Raw genomic sequence first — 17,564 nt, 5'->3', positions numbered from 1 at the left:
AGCAGTGGCAGATGTACATGCATCAAAGGCAAGAGTATGCATACTCAATGAAATAGAGGGTTCAGCTGCACTTGGGTGTGTGGGTGGGGGCTGGGCGAAAGTAATTTTCATTCATTACTCAAAACACTTCCACAAATCACATGGGAAAGATGTGGAACTTTATTCTCAGGGTATAAAGCCAGTCGCTACGTGCTGCCTTTTCCTGATGTCCTGCATGTGCTGTACCTGCTGGCAGATGGGATAGGTGTGAGTTCCTGAGTATTTTTTCTCCTTCTCTGATGCTGATGACTGGTGTATTGAGTGAGTCTGATTGGCAGAGGCAGTCCAAGGGTCAGAGCTCATTCTGTTTTCTTTTTGACTGTGCAGAGCTGTTGGATGAGAACAGTTTAGACTGTGTTCAAAAGCCTGTAGAACAAACTTAATATATCATCACTAAGGCTGATAGATAGACTTGCATATGCATATTTTTGCTACAGAAGTACCTGTGACTACACAGAGAGAAACAGCTTAAATAAAACACCACCTAGAGCAATGAACTTTCTCGGGCACTACAATTTTTTATTGAGAAGAGGAATTAAAAAAAAATGGTAGTTCTAAAGTGTTTGAGAGACTGGCTCAAACTTGCACAATACTAATGCAACCTCTGACCTACATTCAGGCCAGGAAGTTTCTGACATGATATGGGTGCTCAAGCAGGGAAGAGAACACGGAAACACGACTCCAGCCCTTCTGACTGAACACAAGGTGAGTCCTATGGCTGATGGTGCAAAAAGACTGAAGACCTCAGAAGGAGCACAGTGAGGGGGATTGGAAAGGGATGGATCACTGTGCCTCCAAAGGCAATCCAGCTTTGGTACTCTCTAGGAGTTTATCACAACATCTCCCTGTGCCTACATGAGGTCTGTATGCAGCTGCACAACTCCAGGAAGGAGCCTGTATGTCACGATATACCATCAATCTGCAGAACTCAGCAGAGTTTCTGTAGGAAAGCTCTCACATGCCTTGCAGTCTTTCCTGCCTATTGTTGGCTTTCCATTACTCTGCTTCTGAGTGTTCCTGAAAAACCACAAGAACTTCCCTACTTGTCATGTTTCATCTCTTATGCCTCAAAATGAAAAACAGCCGAATCCAGAACAAATGTAGTAAACAAAAAAAAAAACCCAACCAACCAACCAAACAAAAAAACCAATGCACAAAAACCCCCCAACCCCCCCAAATTTCAAAAAATAAGGTGATTTCAAATCCGTATCTGGTTTTGGCCAAACTGTGCACCCATTTTTAGATATTTTCCCTCCTGTCAGTTCATACATTCTTTGCAAGAATAATAACATTTTCTTTGAGTCTCCTACCAGTCCTTCTGTTTTGCTGCCTTTCGGCAAGTGATTTGCTGCTACGCTTATGGCTTAAACTCCAAGTTTTTGCTCAGGACCTAGTAAAAAATTATGGCTTGCTTCTTTTCATTTAAGATCTGGAATACTTTTGTCATTTGGGTTGATGCTATCATGAAGAGAGCTTTTTCTAAATCCCCTGAAAAACTTTGTGGCTCTACTGCCCTATTAACCATTGTTTGTATTTTAAAGCAGGTAAAAGGTCAATTCTAAAAACCTCACTTGAACAGAGGCAAATAAGATCAATCAATAATTAACACTCTTCATGTCCACTAAGTCCAAATTCCTGCATATAGAACATTTCTCTTGACATATCCTGCTTGTCAGCTCCATTTTCAACTTGACCTGCCAGCAAGTGATAGCAACAAAACTATAGCAGGCATTCTGCAGATTTTTGTATCCAGGTGGGTACTAATTTTATAAAGTAAGGACATAACAGGAAAAACTCAAAGAAAGCAGGAGTTTCAGAGCAGGACTACTGGGGCAGGCCTCTGGATAATAACTTTTAATACAGATTGTTGAAAAATAAGCTGTTCTGTGTTAAAGGAAAGGTATTTAGGGGCGTGAAAGAGGAAGCAAATAACTGCGTGTGAAGGACAAAGGACTGGAAGCTGGGGAGTCAAAGTGGATTTTTCCAAAGGACAGGCACAGCCTGACAAGTTTTTCCCACACTCTTCCCCCATTAATACCAGCCTGTTGTGAAACAACCTCATTTTGTGTCTCCTCAGTGCTGGACCCTCCTGGAAGGAAAGGTGAGGCCCAGCCCGGTGGCTCTGTGGGTGGGTAACCACCAGGAGAGGCCCAGACTCCAACCCCCTCCCTGCCCTGAGGGAGGGCGTGCTGCCCTCCCGGCCACGCCACTCCTAATCTCTCGCTACTTTATGTTTTTAGCCTCTTTGTTTCCCTTGTCCTGCTGCCAGCCGGGCAGACAGTGCAGGCAGTCAAGGAGCAGCTGCCTGCCGGAGCTCGGAGGCTCACGTCACACAGGCAGGGCTGCCGGGGCAGAGCCAGCCAGCCAGCGAGGGGGTGAGGTTAGGTGAAACATTAGCCACGTCCTCTTGGCTTCCCTCCAGAACCCTTCAAATATTTCTTTATGTGCTGCTGATGCTGGGCTTGTTTGGCGTTTAAAAGGTATGCTCCAAGAGGATTTCACAACGAGCTACCATTTTACAGTTCAAAACAGATGCGAGCTTATCACCCATGAAAATGTGTGTCTCCATGAAACCCTTCCTTTCCCCTCCTCGAGGCTTGCAGAAGAGCCACTCCAGGAAGATCAATCATGAGGACTGTGTAATCGGCTAAAAATAATGCGAGTTGTACAATTCTGGAAACTGTTGCTCATTTTGGGATTTGAAGATTCATATGTCAGTCAATACCAATGACTCTTGAAGCTGGACAACAGTAGGTAAGGGTCAAATGTTCTTCTAAGGCGATTAACGTGACATGTAATCTCCTGCCTCCACGCCAGTTGCCAAAGTGTGCCTCCTCAGTTTCCCAGGTTGCAGGGAACAGGCAGATATTCATGACAGTTTGTCAGGCACAGAATTTCACCACAGATTAAGAAAAACAGTGTTGGAAGGCAAAAGGAACTGTGCCTGTATCACTCCTGGCAGATGCCAGTCTAACTAGTTCTTAAAGACTCGATGGAGACTCCACCAGTGCCGCAGGCAACCTCTTCCAATGCATCTTTGTCCTTCCCATTGGAAAGCTTTCCTTTATGCAGATGGGCTATGTTCCTTATCTGCCTGTCCAGCCACATAAAGGTGGAGTGGCATGTTGCGACACCACTGGTGACTTGCAGAGTGTCTGAAAGACAGTACTTCCTCTGGGTCAGGGTGGGGACGGTGAGAGGAATACTTTGATAAACCTGGAGCGCAAATTCAAATGGCTGAAATACATCTTCTGCCCAGGATGAACAACAGAGATGTCAGAGAAGTGAGCAAATGCAGGCATGAGCTTTCACAACTTTTGTAAGCATCGTAGGCTTGTATCTTAATTTTGTACTGGATTTGTAATGTCGTCAAGGGAGGCTAATGCACTGAGAGGACTTTAATTTGTGTGCTATTCTTTAAAGAAACAGGATGTTTGAGTACTCAGGGATAAAATATTTTATGTTTAATCTGGACTGGCTCTTTGACAAATTTTGTTGGCTGGACTGTTATGCTAGTGCTGTGTTAACACTGTAAAAATGGGCAGAGGATTTTTTTCTGTTTGTAAGGAATAGGTAATATTCTGACCAAATTCCGGGCAATTAGCACTGCTTTTGAGCTCATTTTGCTTTTGCTTCTCCTGGCATACATCAGAAAAAGAGTAGCTTGAGAAGAAAGACATGCTTACAATTTGACACACACACACATAGCTTGCCAAGAGAGGTCACTGCAGCATCCTGGGTGGATGCATTCACAAAGGCATGAGACAATACACTCAGAAGGCTAGTCAGAGGGGACCACTGCCTGCCACGTAGGGTTTGGATCTTACATAAGACTCTAAACCCCAGAAGTGAAGAAAACTCTGCACTTTCCTAATCATGGGAATGGCCTTAATATAATGAGGTATTTAAAAAAAGGCTATGTTTCTTATTTTTTTTCCTTGCATGCACAAGAGAGAAAGGCAGACAGTGTGTGTTGCCAGTTCTTTTACATAGACAGAGAGTGATATTCTCTTCTGTAAGAACTCTCTCTGGCCTCCTGAGAGTAGGAAATTTCCAGCTAGCCCTCAGAGTCTTAATTTCTAATTAATTTATTCTAGATCCTACCAGTCCACTTCTGCACTCTGCTCTTGCTCAACAATTAGTTATGCAACCCAAGAAAAACATGATATTAATTCCTGAATTTCCAAGCTCAGTTCTTGCACTGAAGTCTTTTTGCCTACCTATCTCTCCCACTGCTGCTGCTCCTGGATTCTCCATCCCAGGATGGAGGAAGGCAGTGCTGGAGATGCTTCACTTTGCTGCCACTGCTCACAGACCTGGTGCTGAGGGATGGAGAGTGAAGGCAGAAAAGAGTGCAGGATGACCCACTTTTCATTGACTGATATCCAGAACAAATCACCTTGCATGTCCTTCTGCATAACATGGATCAAAAGGCTTCCCTGCAGTTATTCCTGTTTGAACTATTGATTTTCTTTGAGTAAACTAGCCAATTTTAAGTAAATTATGCCCAGTGATGGAAGAATCTACCCTCTGCTCCATGTAAATTGTTCAAGCAGGTAATTTTTCCTCTCTGCTGAAACCACATGCCTTATTTCTAAGGCAGATGTGTGTGACAGCCCACTTCCAAAGCTTTGCTTCAAGTGTGCTGGGTCCTGCACTTTGGCCACAACAACCCCATGCAGTGCTACAGGCTGGGGACAGCAGCCAGGCAGAGAGAGACCTGGGAGTTTGGATTGACAAGAAGCTGAACATGAGCCAGCAGTGTGCCCAGGTGGCCAAGAAGGCCAATGGTATCCTGGCCTGTATCAGGAATAGTGTGGCCAACAGGTCCAAGGAAGTGATTCTTCCCCTGTACTCAGCGCTGGTGAGGCCACACCTGGAGTACTGTGTCCAGTTCTGGGCCCCTCAGTTCAGGAAGGACATTGAGGTGCTGGAGCAGATACAGAGAAGAGCAACGAGGCTGGTGAAGGAAGGGACTCAAGCACAAGTCCTATGAGGAGGCTGAGGGAGCTGGGGCTGTTCAGCCTGAAGAAGAGGAGGCTCAGGGGAGACCTCATCACTCTCTCCAACCCCCTGAAAGGAGTTTGTAGCCAGGTGGGGGTTGGTCTCTTTTCCCAGGCAACTATCAGCAAGACAAGAGGGCATGGTCTGAAATTGTGCCAGGGGAGGTTTAGGTTAGATATTAGAAATAATTTCTTTACAGAGAGGGTAATCAGACATTGGAATGGGCTGCCCAGGGAAGTAGTGGATTCTCCATCCCTGGAGGTTTTTAAGATGAGACTGGATGTGGCACTTAGTGCCATGGTCTAGCAACCGCAGCGGTGTTGGATCAAGGGTTGGACTTGATGATCTCGGAGGTGTTTTCCAACCCGTCTGATTCTATGATTCTATGAAATACAGGTACTCATAAATTATACCTGTATGAGCCTTTCCCTTTTCTCTACTGAAGAGCTCCAGCTTTTGGAAACTCTTGCTGTAAGGCATTTTCTAATCCTCAGTCATTCAGTGAACTCTCTTCTGAACCGTCTACTCTTTACATGTACATGTGAGGCCAGGACACTTTTAAACAGAGACCAGTTACAGACTTTGTCCATAGCATCTAGAGTTCCCAGATTCGTACACACAAGGATTCCTGTAGCCCTTTATTTGAAGCAAACATTTTCTCCTGTTGGGTTATCTGCCCTGGCCTCCCAGCAGACTCACTGCTTCTGAGGACTCCACTAGCCTGTGAGGACAACCTGAAAGATTTGTCCTCTAATGAATGGCTTTACTTTTGGCTGTACTGAAGCTCGTATCAAAAATTTGTTGCTTAGGTGCAGTTTGCCAAGCATGTCACATTGCTCCTACTCTGGGACATGATTTCTTCATTATTGACTGCTCCATCATTTCATGTGACTTTGGGTCTGTCCCTGCTCACTGAGCTATCCAAGTACGCCACATCAGATAAAATAAAAAAGAGGAATAGAAACAAAGAGCCTTCTGTACCACCTGTGCTCCTAAACCACAAGGCTGAATCACATTTCTTAGACTTACTTTAATTTTGTCTGCCTAGTAGAGATAACATAGAGCTATGGAGGAGGACCTCTATCTCATCTCTCCTAATTAATGAGCAAGTGCCAAATTTGCTGGGTGTGCCTAGCTACACCAGTGGCCTGTAAGCTAATGTCAGCCCAGGTGACATTGCCATCTATCTCCTTGTTCCTGGAAGAGATGGGGAGTATCACTAGAACTGTTCCTGTAGGGAACCTTTCTAAATAACCACAAGAAACCTCCTCATCCTGCTGTAACGTAGACTACAGAACAACCTCCACCCCCATCTCCCCAGACCCATGATGCAGCAGTGCAGGAGCCTTGTTTGGTGCCCTGTGATAGATGAAGGTGGAGATAGCTCTTTGCTTTAGGGCATGCTGTCTGCTCCTGTGGCTTGTGCCAACAGTATTAGGTCCCAAAGCTGATAAAAGCGAATTGCTGGTTATTTTAGAATATTGGACTCCCCCACAATTCACAGGACCCCATCTTTGATGTTCTGCATGAAATTCAATGCCGAGGTGTATTCAGAGTGCATCGACTAGACTGAGCCCTTTGTGAGACTTTGGTGCTGTGTTTCCTGGTCTGTGGATGCCACTCAGCTGTGGGTGTGAAGTAGGTACTGATAGCTCAGTATGTGTGACATGGTGGTGAGTGTAGGCTGCACAGAAGCCCAGGAATGCTGAGGTTTGATAGTGAGGTACCACATGTGTTTGGAAAACATCAGGTTGCAAGTGCCTCAAATAGTTTGAGCATCCCTCCTCCTTTTTTTCCCCCTCTAGACACCAGTTTCCTTTACTGGATCTAGCCATAGCGATTTTGACTGCAGCCCTCATGTATTGTTTCCATCCACACTAGGGCTTTACTTCTTCAGTTTTTCCACCATCCATTCCTCTTCAGCCTCTTTCCATCACTGCAACCTTTTCCCTCAGAGAGGTCCTACTATTTCAGATCTTTGCCAAATTTAACTGGTCATTAACACAATGAGCCAGGTTCTGATCTCATTTACTTCTGCAACCTTAATAAAGTTTCTCTGGACTTGTACTAATGCATATGAGGACAGATCCTCTTCCATTTAATTTGCCCTGCTGCATATTTGCTAAGTGCTAACTGTGTATTTGGCTCAGTACAGAATGCAGACAAAAAGACTGATGCATAATAGAGAGCTGTTACCTCCCAGATGCTGCTGCCTGGACCATTTGCACGGAGCACTGTAGTCATGGCAGTGTCTACTGCCACAGTGCTCCTACACCAGCTCCAAAATTACTGAGATGATTTTTTCTTTAAATACCCTGCTGGCTTCTAGGTGTCTTATTGACTTGCATGTAATAAGATTTAACTGTCAGCACGATGTTGATATTTAACAATTATCCACAGAAGCTTCTCACACCTTTTCCTTTGAAGATACAAAGAAGTCCAACCTGTTTCTAAAGTCCTGTCATCAGTTTGAAGCAGATTCAGGTAATATGTTGGACCATTATCAGTTATTGTCACCTGCAGTAGCCCGTGGCACAGGACTGCCCTAAAATATGCTTTCCCTGGGAGCCTTCCAGATTTCTCCAATTGCAATCTCCTCACAAGCCAGAGAGTGCTTATATTGTGTAAAACAAGAAATAGAAAAACAAAAACTAAGTGGATAAGAAATAGCCCAAGTGACTTAATTTCTGTTTTAATTCCAAAAATACACCAGGCCCCTGATATTTCCCACACAGAGCTCCTTTCTCTGCAGCACAAAGAGGATATATTTTAAACAGTACTGTTAATGGAATTATATGTTGCTACTGGATAATGGTCTGCTGTGGAGAGATAATTGTTGAGACAAAGCTGAGGTATTTATTGAGATAAACATTGAGGCAAAGCCAAGATGTTTATTTTCTAAGCACCAGACCTTAATGCAGACAAAACATATAATATCATTAACATTATTCCTAATGCGTTGGCAATCTGAACATGCCCCACTACAAACTCTTGTTAACTCGGTGGTGTCAGAATTGGGCTTCAAATGAGAAACGCATCCAGGCCGATCCAAGTGCCAATGCCAGAGGGCAGCTCTGTTAACCTTATCAGGGGCAATGCCGAAGTGTTGCCCCTCTTGGCTGGTGTCTGCCCTTTTGTAGCCCGGGGACACGGCAGAAGTACTTTCTGCAGACCTGGCTGCTCACAGATGAAGCATCAAAAATAATAGATTTCTTCGTTGTTGGTTCAATGAAAAACTAAACTAAAACATTTGCTGATTCTCCAGCTTCGTTTGAGGTAATAAAACCATGGGAGGTATGACCAGCCTGTCACCATATCATTATTTTACAGTTTTTAAACCCAATTTTACAGATACCTTTGAATAATTCATGCATGTTTGTCTCAGCGTAGGTGAAGTACAGGCCCATAAAAGCACATGGGCAGCCTCAAGCAGAAGCAAGGCCATGTGGTAGGAGAGAAGGACAGACTCTGTGATACATTCGGGTGGTGTGTGCAGCTGTCCTTGCATGTTTGTGTGTAGTGGGACTCCAGAGTGACCTGCTGCATCTCACTTTCTGACTGGTTTGTGGGTTTCCTTCAGGAAACCATGAACTGAGGGAGATGGTGATCTGCAGGGCTTGCCCTAATGCACCCTCAGGATGCAGCCAGGTGACCCCTCAGGACTGACATGGAGGGGTTTGCCAGACCAGCCCTGTGGGGTATGTCGAATCTTACTGGGAGCTATGAATTCATCCTAATTGTTTTCAAAGCTCTTTACAATGTTTGCATATAAAAAGTTGGCAGTCACAGAAATGCCAAGGGAACATAATGTGATTCATGCCTTTACAAGTGCTATGAGGTAAGTTGACCTGATTACAGAAGAGTGTATTTCTAGCTTTTCCCTCAGTTTTGGCAGACTCCCACAAGGGTTATAGTTTTGATTTTAGTTCTTCCCTGAAGAAGTCAGATCTGACAGGTAGATATTAATTATTATTATTATTACTTGTGTTTGATAATGTTAAAAGTCTCCAATGAGATCACCAATAGTCACTATATGCTGATATAGACAACAACTGTCTTAGAGTAGCTACAGTTGTAAAAGGAAACTGGGTGGAGGGATATGATGTACAAGCAAAAACCTTGAGATTTACAAGTGTGAGGTTATTCTCACGATTTTGTCATTAAACTACTTCTGTAACTATTTATATATTGAAAGAACAAATTCACAGGAAATATAGCACAAAAATAAAAGTTGTATGGGAATTTCTGGTAGTTACCTGAGTTTTAGACTTTATGACTGCTTGTACTGTGTTATCTCCCACGTCATCTGTGCCTGTCATGCATTTGACAATACATGTTTTGTCAAGTCAAACAGGCTTCCTTAGAAAGAAAGAGGTGACATTATTATTGCCCAAGTAGGATTCTCTGTGTTTAATGCTGAGGTAGTCGAAGCTCTTTAAGGATCTTACAAAACATGATTCACATGATGTTTTTCAGAAATTAGTATTAACTTTTTTATATGAGTAAAAGCATTTACAAATGAAGACACAAAGCCAAGTTGGTTTGCTTTTGAGAAATCTCAGGATTATTTTGCTGTCAACTGCATCAATGAATTCCAGGAGATCTGAAAAGGAAAACTGTAATTACTGGATTACTTTTTGCTATAATATTCAATATTATGGTAATGAGGATGAATTAAACATGGTATTGGACTGAGGAACTCCTGTCTTCTAGACTCAAATTCATAGAGCATTTAATTGGGTATTTAGCAGAAGGCATGTTGGATATGTATTAGGGCACTTAAATTGTCTGACGTGTTGTCTAATCCTTTCAGCTTCCATACCTCAACAAGTAGATGTGAGTCTTGCCCTCTACTCCTGAGCTGCATAGATGGGAAAAACAACAGTAAAACCAGTTGTCATTTTGGTGTGACCAATGCACTGTAATATAAATTCTTTTGATCTGTCAGTGTTATAAAAGCTGTGCTTCAAGCAGGACAAATGCGAAGATAACTTTTTCAGTCCTTCCTCAGACAACACTGATTTTTCTCATGGATAGCTGAAGATGGTGAACAGCAGAAATAACATGCTAGCTGGAAGTCTCTAGAAGCACTTTTCTCTTTCAAAAGTTTGTAGAGTTAAAGGATATTTGCATACAGTCATTAGTAGCCTCTGTTCACATATACACCCTGATCTTCCACTCAGCCTCCACAGTGTGCTTTGCAGCGGTGGAGGGCGTACATGATGTGATGTGCTCAACAGCCACCCCACGGGGGTGGGCCTTCCACAGCAGTCTCTTTTGGTGGGATACCAGCCAGCACATTTCTTTTTATTATTGTTAGAAATACAAGGTCAAATGCAGTTGGAATGAAGTCCTGTGGTTTGTGGTGGTCTTCAGCTTATGGGAAAGTTCATTCCACAGATTCAGAGCTCTAAAAAAGTTCTTACTACAGCCCAAAATAATTTTTCCTTACCATAGTGATTTCTCTATCTCAGAGGACTGTGTCTGAGAGCGCTGAGGCTGATCATAATCTTCACTTTGCAACTTTCTGTGGTTTTTTTGTAGTGGCCATGAAGGGTCTCAAATGTAAAAAGCCTCAACTATGCCACCTGTGTTCTTCTACAATCTTCTGTAATATCTGGACTTTGGTATCATGACATGTGGGGTGAAGATCACCTTCCCAAATCTTAGTCATGGAGGATGTCAAGTGGAGTTTTCCCATAGGGAGAGAGTTTGGCAAACACTCCCTGCAGAAGCTGCTCTGTGTGAATATTGTCAGTCAGGAGTTCAGAGCTGCTACCAGATTAAAGACTGACTTTAGCCGATAGTGCATTTGTACTGTGCTGCACAGGGGCTACAAACTCTTCAAAAAACCTTTCCCTCCATTTATCAGAAACTTCTCTTTTACTGCAACTGAACTTCAGACATCTGTTCTCATACACACAGACTCCTGATGTCGGAGCTGAGGTCAATAGGCATTTTGATGGTGATTTTAAAAAGTGTGTGCTCTAGTACCCTTTGCATATGCCATTGGGATGCTTCTTCATCAAGACATGAATACAATGTTTTCTGGGTTTGAAAAAAGTGTATTAATTATGTCAAACACTGAGCCCAGCCCAAACATCAAAAGGACTTGTGGGTGCTGACCTTCCCACTGGAGGTTTGCTTGACAAAACCAGTGGTCTGTGCTATATTATGCATGACCATATTCTTTGTCCATAACTTCTGCTGTTTTGCATAGATGTAACAGATCTGAAATCATTATGGTTCCCATAATTCTTCCACATGTTCCTATTACAAAATGCATGCTTCTATTAAAAAAACACAATTCATACTAGAGTTGTTTTCATTATTTTCATATTTTGCTCTGGTGATCATAGAATGAGGAAGATGCTTGAGTTCAAGGAGTGGGAATGGAAAGAAGAACAGATTAGAAGTTACAAGAGTTGAAGGAAATTCTGTCACATCTTTGTCCTCAAGTAGAAAGTAAATCATTAATATTTACTAGAAGAATTCATAAGAGATTTGAATGAACTTTCACAATCTTGACAGTATCAGTATTTACCAAGCTTAGGGGCAGTCCCCATTTCTATCAAATTTAAGTCTACTGACAGTAGTGTCTGTGTTTCTCACTTACCTGTTGTGAAAATCTGGGCCACAGAAGTTTTTGCTCTGTGTCTCTTAGCGGTTTGAAAAATCACAGAATTAAACAATTAACAAAAATGACTCCAAAAGGACTCCAAGTTGTGGAAGGGTCTCAAGACTCCCCTCCGCCTCATGTTTGAGTCCATTCTCCTGAGTTGCTGCTCAAGCTCTGAAGGCAATAGGAGGCTGAAATGAAGGGACTGTCTCTTTTTAGAAAATGCAATGTATTGTAAACAGTGCTCTGCATTGTTGACACTCTTTTAAGCACTATTGGGGGCAATGATTTGGACCCATTTGTCTGTCTTTAAATGAAATTATTGGTAGCATTAGCTGGTGAATTATTCTAAGCAACATCAATTGGTGAAAATGACAACATTCCAGAAGAGTTATTTAAAATATAGTGTATTGTGTAATTCTTTTTATTTGTCTGTTGCACAATCTATTTGCTGATACTTGTTTCTCTCCCTCCCTCTCTCTCCCCTAGGCTATCAAACAAAGCTGCCCAACCTTACTGTCATCCATCATCCTTGAGTTATTAAGAAAATAGCTGCAGAACATTTACAAGTGGATGGGATGGATTGCTGGCTGCTTTTCAAGAACACAGTCAATGCTACAAAAACTTTGCAAGATGGCAAATTTTCTCATGTTTCCTGTTCCTTGTTCTGCTACGACCTGCTAGAAGGAATGGTTTCTTGAATTTTGGGGTGACTAATCTAGGTTGATGCTAAAACTGTTAATCATTTGTGTCTAATACCAGATTATAATTTTATCTGAGTAAAATATTTCTTTTTTTGGTAACTTTTTCTTAAAAAGGCTTTGGGATACATTGGAGGCAAGGAAGGGGTCAGAATAAGTGCAGATATCTGAGGGCTAGTGTTATATGCCTTTCTCAAGGTTAGGTTTAAAAAAATCAATGCATGAAAGTAGAGGTTAAGAGATTGCAAGTGTCTCAGATGAGAAGTGTAACAAAATGAAGGTAAAATAGATCAGAACTGCATGACTTTTTCTCAGTGATTAAAAGAGAGAGGTTAGGATGGAGTGGAGTTGCCATGTAATAATCTAAGAATCTGATCAGCAATTTAGGGTGTGCACAAAGACATCTATGCTCCTGCAGTATTATTTACTCCCACAGCTTGAAATGCTGGGAAACACAGTGCAGAGGTTCCATGCAGGCCTGCACTGAACCAGACATGGTGTAGCCCTGAGTGCTGTGCCAGCTGAACATGATTATTCTGTCTTGCAGTCCTGCTTGGCATATCCACACAGTACTTTGCTGTGCTGTGTGACTTGCCAAATCAGCTCAGTGCTAGCTTGGGGATCTCTGCATTATGTTCTCTGCAATTTAAATGTACCCTTGGAAATTAAGCTTATTTGTTTGACTTCTAGAGGGGTAGGAGGTTGCTTCCTAACTAGCCAGCATTGCTCTAATTAGGTGGGACTATCAGAAGACCAAAACATGTCAGTTGTACAGCGACTTTGCATACAACAATATCTTGGCAATCACTGAAACACTGCTCCATTTGAGCATCCTATAGGCTGCTCAGTGAAAAGCTCTAGGTTCTTCTTTGCTGGTTTAGATACTTACAAATCCAGAGATCAACAAACAGTCAAGAATTTGTTCCCAAGAGGGAGCAGTCAGCTGTCTGGAGCTGCCACTGGGCACAAAGTGGGGAGAGGTTCTGGAGTCCAGAAGAGCAGCCATCAGTCAGCCTCGGTGGGAGGCAGAGAGACAAACTGATATAGATAGCTCTTTTGTTGTGGAGCCTTTTTCTTTGCCTTGCCTTTGTTCTGAGTAACCAGGCTCTGCCTTAGCAAGGCTGTTTGCTGATGGACACCACTACGCTCGTGGAGGCAGAAGAACTGAGAATGAGTCAGGACCATGAGATAATCCTGGCTGACCGCAGCGAACTGGAGCCTGGGAGAGTCGTGGGGCTCTGTGGCAGGAGACATGGAAACTGGGAGCCTGGCACTATGAGAGGGAGCACCGGATGGGATCAGGAATGTAATTTACACAGTTATAATGACAAAATTTATGAACTTGCATTTTTAAATTCTTTTTTTTTGTGCCAGTTCAGAAATCGGCCACAAAGTTTTGTTTATAGTCAGCAGTAAATTTGGCATGTCAGAGAGCATTTAGTATCAGGAAAAGCAGCAGTTACACTACTAAAACATGACTAATTTTTAGCAGCTCCACACTGTGAGTTGCCGCTCAGTAACAACACTGCTTGGTGACTCCACCCTGCTTGTACAGCAATTAGCTGGCTTTACCACTCCATGTTGTGAAGGACCTCAGCAAACACAGCACAGAGTAATGTTCCGGAGCATTTATCGAAGTTGTTGTTTGTGAAGAAATATCACAAATTGAGCCACAATTACATGAAACACAAAGGATAAATTTCAGTGATAAATTCTTCTACTCAGGAGGGAAGCTGAATGAAAAGCAATGATTCCCCCCTGTAGCTGCACTCTTCTCCCCGCTTTTGTCATTTTGTTTCATATCTTCCCTCTGACTTTTCTTCCTACTGTATGTTGCTGTGATGAATATCACACCTGATACCACCCAGCCTTAGCAACCCTCTGCCTTGCCTTCTGGCTCTCCTCCCTGTCTTCCTCTCAGTGACTTGTATTTTCATTCAGATCCCCTCTCATTAATTAAGTTTCCTGCTGCTCCCCCTCCTTCCTGATGTGACATTCAACTCTAGCTCAACACTTTTAACAAAATCCCTGGTTATCAACCTGATATTTATCAAGCATATTTATCTTCCTCTTGTTTAAGTCTCCTCTAGCACTGGCCTTATCCTTTGCTTCATTATTTGGTTCTTCCATTACTCCCAGGCCATAAATTCCCTCAAAGCTTTCTTTGTCGTTGATCTACCTCTTCAACTCTCTTTGAACTTCTGTGTTGCACCAACACCCTGAGTGCTGGCTATAACCTTGACTATAGTCTGAAGAACAATGTGTCCACAAGAAGCACTGAATGTTCATGAAAGTTCACTCTGATTTTGGAGACAGTTTCCAGTCTCCTGCTGGCACATCTGATGCAAAGGAAAGTCAAGTACTAGTTGTCTACTTTCAAATTTGTCTTCTACATGTTATTTTGGTTCATCCCTAAGCAAAACAATCCTGCCTTTTTCCTTACAATACTTAGGAAGTAAACGTATGTTATATATTGATTATTCTGCTCACACTTTGATTCCTAGCGCAAATGATCTGCCCAGGCAGTCCAAGAAAAATTCCCTCCATTTAACCCTCCTATGTTAGCACCAACCCAGGGACCAGCTTCTTAGACCTCACTTCTTTCTACTCTTCCCTTGTCAGATTCTTTGTCAGCCAGCTTCATGCTATCGTGTCCCACACTGCAACCAATGGCAAGCTCCCTGTTAAAGTTTATAAAACTACTGTCTTACAAATAATTCCTTGTGCTTCTCCCTTTGTTGTCATTACCTCGAAAGCAGTTCCATGTACCAGTGCCTAGAAAGGCAGTGAGCTTATTCTTTTCAGGACAAGCCATGCCAGGCCAGAAGAGAGCAGCACATTTTGTTTCGTCTTTTGAAATTCCTAGTATATTAAAAGGATCTCATTCTGTTGCCATTTTCTCCTATTTTCAAATATTTATTTGCATTCCCACTCTCCCCATAGTTTTTCTCATCTTTCCCTTCCCTATGAGGTCCAGAGACATTATTATTGCATCCCATATGAGCCAAATTATGCCAACAGCCAGGAGGTGTGGTGGAGGCTATCTTGGGTCACACAATTTCACTCATTTGTCTAGGTCATCCAGTCCTTAGTTATTTCAGGTAATGAGTTCAAGATAAATCTTAAGCCATTAAGACAACAATATGACTTGATTCTAGGTTGTATTTTCTGTGAACAGAATTCCTAGGAGAATTGATTTCCATTGATTTCCAAGCTGATATGAGTGTGTTTTGGTTTTTTTTTCATTGTCTCATAGACTAGAGAAGTCCCTTTCCATGTGAAATCAGGAATGTTTGCAAAAATTTCCTACAGATTGACCGTTGACATGAAATAAATGCATCAGGCCTCTGTAAGAAACAGAGTAGACCATTACTGAAAGCAAAAACTCTCAGCTGACATGTTGGCTGGAATTAAAAATCCTGTTGTGTGAAAACAAATTTCTAATTCTCTTTCTTCCTCCCTTGTTTTTAAGGTGAATTTAACTGTATCAGAGGGAGAAAAACATGATGCAAGAATGACCCAGTACTTTTTCTGAGAGTGCAAAACCCATCTTACTGTGTGTTGTTGGAGGACACAATCCATCCTCAACCGGTTGGTTTATACAGGGCACCAGCAGAGCTGTAAGCTCACAATGGCTCATTGTCACTATCAAAATAAGCACATTAGAATCACAAAACACTTAAGCATAAAAACATAAATCTTGATTTGCTGTCGTCAGTCCCTTGAAGTGCCTGGTGCTGGTAGAACAGGTCTTTTAAAACTGAAGGCCAGCTGCTCAGCTAGTATAAATCAGCATAGGATGTTGTGAAGTGGAAAAACATTGGTACTGCTTAAAGGTTGTTTTAAAGAAATCAGTGAGTAACTACATGTTTAACATGCCCACTGGGATGTGTATAAAACAATATTCTAATTTGCAGAAAAGAAGATTTAAATTATATATGAAAAAAAGAATATCTAGTGGCTAGGCACCAGGCAGGCTGTGTTTTAAATCTCCTTCACTGGAGGTTTGTAGGAACTGATTAGACCAACATCTGTCACACATGGATGGATTCTGCTCCAGTAGAGAGGCTGAACTGCATGTGCTCTGGAGATCTCTTCAGTGTTTGCACAGCATGAAAAAATGGACTTCAGTGTTGAAACAGTTATGGGATTAGCAAAAAACCTTTGGCGCCTTGCTTCCTGTTCAAGATGGGCCAGAAGATTCGCATATTGGTTCAGTCCCATCAGTGTTAACCTCTGTGTTATTTAGCCAAAGTTTTTCAGCCTGCACTTGATTTCTGAGCACAGCTAAGAGAGGAGACATGCAGTGCATGTAAATCATTCTAGCAAATTCACTGGCGAATATTAAATCAACCCAGTAAAATTTTAATATTCCTTTTCATGCTAAAATGAGCTATAACTGCTATTTAACTTTGTAGTTAACTGTACTATATAAGTATCTAGTTATTACTGTATAGCTATAAAAATATAGTTATAAAATTGTATGCAGTAGTTACTTATTAAGTAGCTATAACAGCTATGCTGTTTTAGTTTTTTGTTTTGTTTTTATGGGTTTTTTGTTAGTTTGTTTTTGGTTTTTTGTTTTGGTTTTGTTGTTTGTTTTGTTGTTTTTTTTTTCCCCCAGAGAAAGCAGAGTCAAAGGAATGTAAAAACTTCCAATTGCTTCAATGGAAGATATGTCAGAATTAAAGGGAAGTTATTAGTGTATTTTGACAATTAGTGATAGGCACAGCAAAGCCATAGTGGTGTTATATAACTGGAATTCACAGTGTACACTTTTCCAGTGGAATTTACTAAGCATGTTACAGTAAAAAAATATGTTCTTCCATCTTAGTCTGCCATTTGACATTTGCTCTAGGAAGTTATAAGTATTTTAGTAGTGCAAGAGGTAGATTTCAGTGGTGTCTCTTCTGTGGGATTCTCTGCACTGGCTTGCCCACTCTTCTGCTTAGTGTGCAGTTTAAGGATTGATATGAGAAGAGGGACAGGACAATTATACTTTGAGAAGATCATTGTAATTTCTTCAGATCCCTGTATTGTTTAGGCCACTTGAGTGGAGTTGTTTTGAGGCAGGAAAATGCTTTACCACCTAGCAGAGTTGAAGCTGAGTGGAAAATAGTGCCCATCATAAGCACACAGAAAATATAATGTAACTTCCCAGGTTACTAGGAAAGCACTTGAGACTTGGGGGTTTCTGAGGT

The 17,564-nt window shown here is 42.0% G+C and overlaps 1 long non-coding RNA gene across 4 annotated transcripts; it reads left to right on the top strand.

The window, feature by feature from the left end:
• Nucleotides 1-668: 668 nt before the first annotated feature.
• On the top strand, nt 669-16,760 carry LOC116786383. 4 transcript variants are annotated; one of them, XR_004356907.1, is made up of 5 exons: nt 669-744; nt 2,572-2,793; nt 7,444-7,527; nt 11,403-11,508; nt 12,152-16,760. It is a non-coding gene; the product is annotated as an uncharacterized LOC116786383 (long non-coding RNA). The 4 variants fall into 4 exon arrangements; XR_004356906.1 differs by lacking the exon at nt 669-744 and adding an exon at nt 1,717-1,792; XR_004356905.1 differs by lacking the exon at nt 669-744 and having other exon boundaries at nt 1,959-2,793.
• Nucleotides 16,761-17,564: the final 804 nt, after the last annotated feature.

Source organism: Chiroxiphia lanceolata, chromosome 4 (assembly GCF_009829145.1).
Source record: "Chiroxiphia lanceolata isolate bChiLan1 chromosome 4, bChiLan1.pri, whole genome shotgun sequence".
In the NCBI taxonomy this organism is placed as follows: Eukaryota; Metazoa; Chordata; class Aves; order Passeriformes; family Pipridae; genus Chiroxiphia; species Chiroxiphia lanceolata.
Note: the sequence above shows the minus strand (reverse complement) of the source record. Positions and strands in the feature narration are given on the sequence as shown.